Here is a 5446-nt window from a genome sequence, read left to right on the forward strand (position 1 = left end):
AGATAAACCTAATTACCTCCTGAAGGTCCCATCTTCAAATACTATCACATAGGGGATTAGAGCTTCAACATAGGAATTTTGGGGGAATGCAGTTCACTCCACAGCACTGGACTTCGCAGGCAGAGATCTTCTCCCCAAACTATCATACAAAAGCTGTTTTCACTTTGGACTAAACTCAACCAGTTATGGTAGCCAGGGCTACTGCTAACTGAGGAGCAGAGTTTTTGCCCACAACTGATAGAATCATTGTAGCAAGGCATGGGGGGGAATGAGATGACGTGGAGTGGCTTGTTTTGGGGGTGAGGGAAATTCTGTCCAAGCAGTGTGGCTGCTATTTAAGATGGGAGGGGAAGAAAGGCATTAACAGTGTGAATTAGATTGAACTCACCTATCCCCTATCACTGGCTAGTCAGCTTGTTTTCAGTGATAGATTTCTGTTCAATAACATAACTAAATTGAATTTCAAAATTTCTCATGAATGTGTATTAATGTTAGGTTTTCAGAATTTGTGTCTGACATGCCTAGCAGTGGTTGCTGCATAATGGTCAAAAGCTGCTACTACTGAAGCCAAGGGTTCTAGAAAATCCGTATTCCTATAGCAGGGGAGCCCCTGCTTCCATACTAATCTCCCCTAAAGAAACCCAGTCTTGGCATGATTTTTGAGCTGTTTTTCTCAGGCCACATTACTCCAGAGAATGGGTTAGAAGGTTACTGTCAAAGCCCAAGGCTGTAACCTTTTGTCTTCTCCCAGAAAGAATGAATATCTAAAAATTATTTATTTATGGGTTCTTAAATGAAGGTTCTTAAATGAATCAGGTCATGGGGGTTAGGTTGGTCACCATTAAGACTGATATTTGCTTATGTTGAGGAAATTGGACTTTAATCCTTAAGTTTCTATTTTTGTCATTCCATTTTCAATAATATACATAATTTTCTTAACTTAAACGGAGCCTATGCTATGTAATCAGGATCATGATCAATACACAGGGGAATAAACAATTGTAAGAGACCGTTGTTAAGGATTCTAAGTGGAAGAACAAGACTAATCCTATAGAGATGTTGGCAAACCAACCCTATCCTAAGTGTGTGGTAAAAGAAGATTGGAACAATAGATACTTAGAGGAAGAAAGATCCCAAGGGATTGAGTTTTCATGAGGGCTTCATGGTGGTAGTGGCACTTGAATGGGGCTCTGAAGGATGCATAGGATCTGAATAGGAAAAGAATCTGGGAAGAACATTTGTGAGGGGTTGGGAATAAGTACTGGTATGGTGTGTGTTGGGATCCCTGAGAAGTCAAACCAGAGAGAGAGAGTCATGTGTGGGAAAGGATGATGGATGGAGAGTTCTTTATTGTGTCTCCTCCCATTCCAAAATTTATTTATTTTTTTGGCTTTCAGTTGCTTAAAAAAAAACACCAGATGAATCATGAAGTTTGGAATCCTTCTAGAGTGTTTATACTCAATGGACATGACCTTTTGTAACTGTCCCATGGGTGACCCCCCCCCCCCCACCGCTGCCCTGGTCTTTGTTTTTGTTGGTTGATTCCTTTTATGTGTTTAGAGGCACAGCTTACTAAGGATTGCAGATGGCACCCCCCTCTCCTAGTGGGGGGCTCTGTCCTCTGCTGAAATTCAGCCCTAAGTGAAAATGCTATAGGCTAGAAAAGGAGGGGAATTGAAACCAGGAATGAAATGCAGAATGGGAAGGCAGGTAGAGCCTGAAACTGACAATTTCGTAAATTCTAAAGCAAACCCATAGTTGTGGGTCAAGTTAAAATAGGTGTTTTCTTTTTTTCAAAAAAAAAAAAAAAGGAGTCACTGTTCAAAATTTATTTGGTGTTTTAGTTGGTATGACACTTAGATAGTTGGTTGCATTGTCTTTTTACATCATATGGCCATGTACATTATATTCTGACATATATGGTACACAAAATAAGATCCTTTAGGACAGTTATGCACAACACATGCAATATTGAATTTATACATTGGATCCCAGGATGTGATGGACTGAAAAAGATGGACTAGGCATGTTGGGTGTTGGGTGAAGGAACCAGAAGTGACAACACACGGTAAACACACATCTGGTGTGAAGAGCAACTGCAGCTATGTAATATTGACAGTGGTACCTCTGAGATGGTGGGGCTAACTTACACTGACCAGCTTAGGACTACAAAGCCAGGTATCATCCAGCATCGGGATACAGCTGCAGGGTTTGGTGAACCATTCCTATTTGGAACTTTAGGAAACTGATGTTTTTTCTTAGGCCATTTTAATATAACTTGAGTAACAGATCAGATGATAAGGACAATATACACAACCTCCAACTAAAATCCCATTGTAGTCTAGACAGTGAAGTGGTACATTAGAAAACTTTAAAACTGCAGCTCCTTTTGGATCCCCCAGAGTGTATCTGCACTCTTCTTCAAATGGGTCTCTTCCTCGGGAGTCCATCACCTTCACAACATCTAAAATTCCATTCTGTCCCAAGATGCAAGGAACACTAAGGAAGACAACTTTAATTCCATGGAGACCCTTAATCATGGTGGAAATTGGATGCACCCGCCTAAGATTCTTCATTATACTTTGTACCAAATCTGCCACACAGTCCAATGGCCCAGGAAGTGTAGCCTTTCAGTTTGATCACCTCATAGGCACTGTCAACCACCTGTCTGTGAACCTCTTCCCACGGTTCCTTATCGGCATCAGTGCCTAAGTCAAGGTGCACATTTTTCAGAGAGACACCAGCAACATTTATTCCACTCCATACAGGCATACTGGAGTCTCCGTGCTCCCCGAGGACCCACCTGTGACAGCTTAATGGCTGAACTCCCAGTCTTTCCCGCATTAGGTAATGGAACCAGGCTGAATCCAGATTGCAAGCACTTCCAATAACATGGTTTTTGGGAAAGCCACTTAACTTCCAAGCCACATAGGTCAAGATATCCACTGGATTGGAAATGACAAGCAACTTGCGGTTTGGGCTATATTTTATGGTATTAGGAATGATGAACTTAAAGATGTTCACGTTACGCTGGGCCAAATTAAGACCACTTTCTCCCTCTTGCTGACATGCCCCAGCTGTGATAATAACCAGCTTGTAGTTTGCAGTCACGTTATAATCTTTGCCAGAGACAATTTTTGGTGTTCTAAGGAAAAGGCTGCCGTGCTGGAGATCCATCATCTCTCCCTTCAGTTTGTCTTCCATGACATCAACAAGAGCAAGTTCATCTGCCAGGTCCTTCATTAAGATACTGGGATAGCACAAGCCATGCCAATAGCACCAACCTCAACAGCTGTAATCTTATTCTGGGGGGTATGTTCTTCCTTAAGAAGATTCTGAATCAGCTGATCTTTGAGAGTTGCCATTTTGGACTTAGAACCAAAAGGAGTTGGGAGTGCACGTGGGGCGGGCGTCAGCGGCACACGAGGTTGGATCCGGTCTTGGCAGACTGTTCCGACACTCTAAGATAGGTATTTTCATTGTTAGTACTTAGGAGGAGTTAAGCTTTGGAAATATTGAGACATGGTACATTTATCTTGATTCTTCCAGTTGGATTTCCTCAAAGCCTAATAAAATATGTAAGTGTGTATATATGTAGATTCTTGTCAACATTATTAGAAAATGTAAATTTTAATTTATCAAAGAATCATTTTTCAGGTTTACTGCTTGAAATTGTGGCTTTGGATATATGTTCCTTACTAACTTCTGGAGATGTCTATTTATCCTGAAAAATGTCTTAAAAGGGGAAATGTAGGTATTTGCAGCTTATGACAGGCCTTAGTGACTCTGGTTCAATGTTACTTGGGTCCTTTGATTTACTGTCCAGTGGAACACAAAGTCTGATATTCTAAACAAATGAATGGTTAATAAAATTCTGACATTTTCTTGGGATTCTGTGAAAGTTGGCATCTGGATCATTAGTAGAAGTAAAATATTTTGTGAGGGCAAAATTGCTGAGTCTCCTACTCAATAGGAAAATAGGTGAAGATTATTACATTTAAAACTTGGGGTGCCTGGGTGGCTCAGTTGGTTAAGTGTTTGCCTTTGGCTCAGGTCCTGATCCCAGGGTGCTGGGATCGAGCCCTGGGTCAGGCTCCCTGCCTAGCGGGGTGTCTGCTCCCCAGCCCCCTGCCCTCAGTTCATGCTCTCTTTCTTTCTCTCTCTAATATATAAATCTTTGAAAAAAATAGGCAAAACTTTCCTACACTGATTTCCTATAGATTGTGATATGCTCCTTTTACACAAATGTTTTTCAGTTAAGATAACTGCTCATTTATTTCTTCATTTGTGGTTTTTAACTGGTGATCCTTCTCCTGGTATAAATTGCTGAACATGATCTTGGGGGCTTTTCCCAAAGGTGCCTACTTTTCTTCTAATGGTCAATTGTCTTAAGTCAATACCTTAAGGCTTTCTTATTCCCTTCTTCACTCATTCTTCTGACTCTGCTATTTATTATGTAGCTTACCTTTGGCTTCTTTATTTCATTTCTCTTTAAACTCCATTCCACAGTAGCAATGTGGTGGTTATGAGTGCAAATATTGGAGTCTCATCCTGGTCTCATGACTCAGTTGCTGTGTGATCTTGGATGAGTTACTTCTTTGTTTCTTCAGTGAAGTAGAATCATAATGGACTATATCTTACCAGGTTGGTTTGAAGAAAAAGTGAGATAATGCATGTCAAGTGCCCAACACTGTCTCATATTAAACACTTATGTGAGTCAAGGTGTTATTATAAAAATCGAGACAGGATTTAAGTATCTTTACTTTTTATTTTGATGTTTAAAAATTTATTTATTTGAGAGAGAAAACGAGTGGGGGTAGGGGGAGAGGGGGAGAGAGAATCCTCAAGCAGATTCTACACTGAGCATGGAGCCTGCGGTGGGGGCTCGATCCCAGGACACTGAGATCATGACCTGAGTTGAAATCAAGAGCCGGAAATTTAACTGACTAAGCCACCCGGGCACCCTGGATTTAAGTATCTTTAAAATACACTTATTTTTCTTTTATTTTTTTTTTATTATTTTTAAAAAATTTTTTAAAAGATTTTTAATTTTTTATTAGAGTACAAGCAGGGGGAGCAGCAGGCAGAGGGAGAGGGAGAAAGGGAGCCAGATGCGGGGCTCGATCCCAGGACCCCAGGATCATGACCTGAGCCGAAGGCAGCCACTAACGGACTGAGCCACCCAGGCGCCCCAAAATACACTTATTTTTCTTTCACTTAGTATTGGCTGTGGGTCTGGGAGACCTTTCCAAGGGTTGGCTCAGTGATAAAGGCCACTCTGACTTGCAGCACGCCTGTCTCGATGTGTATTTGCATGGCGAGGGTGCAGGTGGGGCTAATGGAGCATCTCCCTGTCCGTGAAGTGCTTTGTCTCTGAAATGACAGTGCCACTGTCACTCACAATGAGTTGGCCAGGATTAGTCACGTGACCCAGAGGTAGACGAAG

General features: G+C 41.4%; 1 pseudogene; it reads right to left on the reverse strand.

The window, feature by feature from the left end:
- Positions 1 to 2341: 2341 nt before the first annotated feature.
- Positions 2342 to 3381, reverse strand: LOC118555096 (L-lactate dehydrogenase A chain pseudogene; annotated as a pseudogene).
- Positions 3382 to 5446: the final 2065 nt, after the last annotated feature.

The sequence above is a fragment of the Halichoerus grypus genome, chromosome 14 (genome assembly GCF_964656455.1).
Source record: "Halichoerus grypus chromosome 14, mHalGry1.hap1.1, whole genome shotgun sequence".
NCBI lineage: Eukaryota > Metazoa > Chordata > Mammalia > Carnivora > Phocidae > Halichoerus > Halichoerus grypus.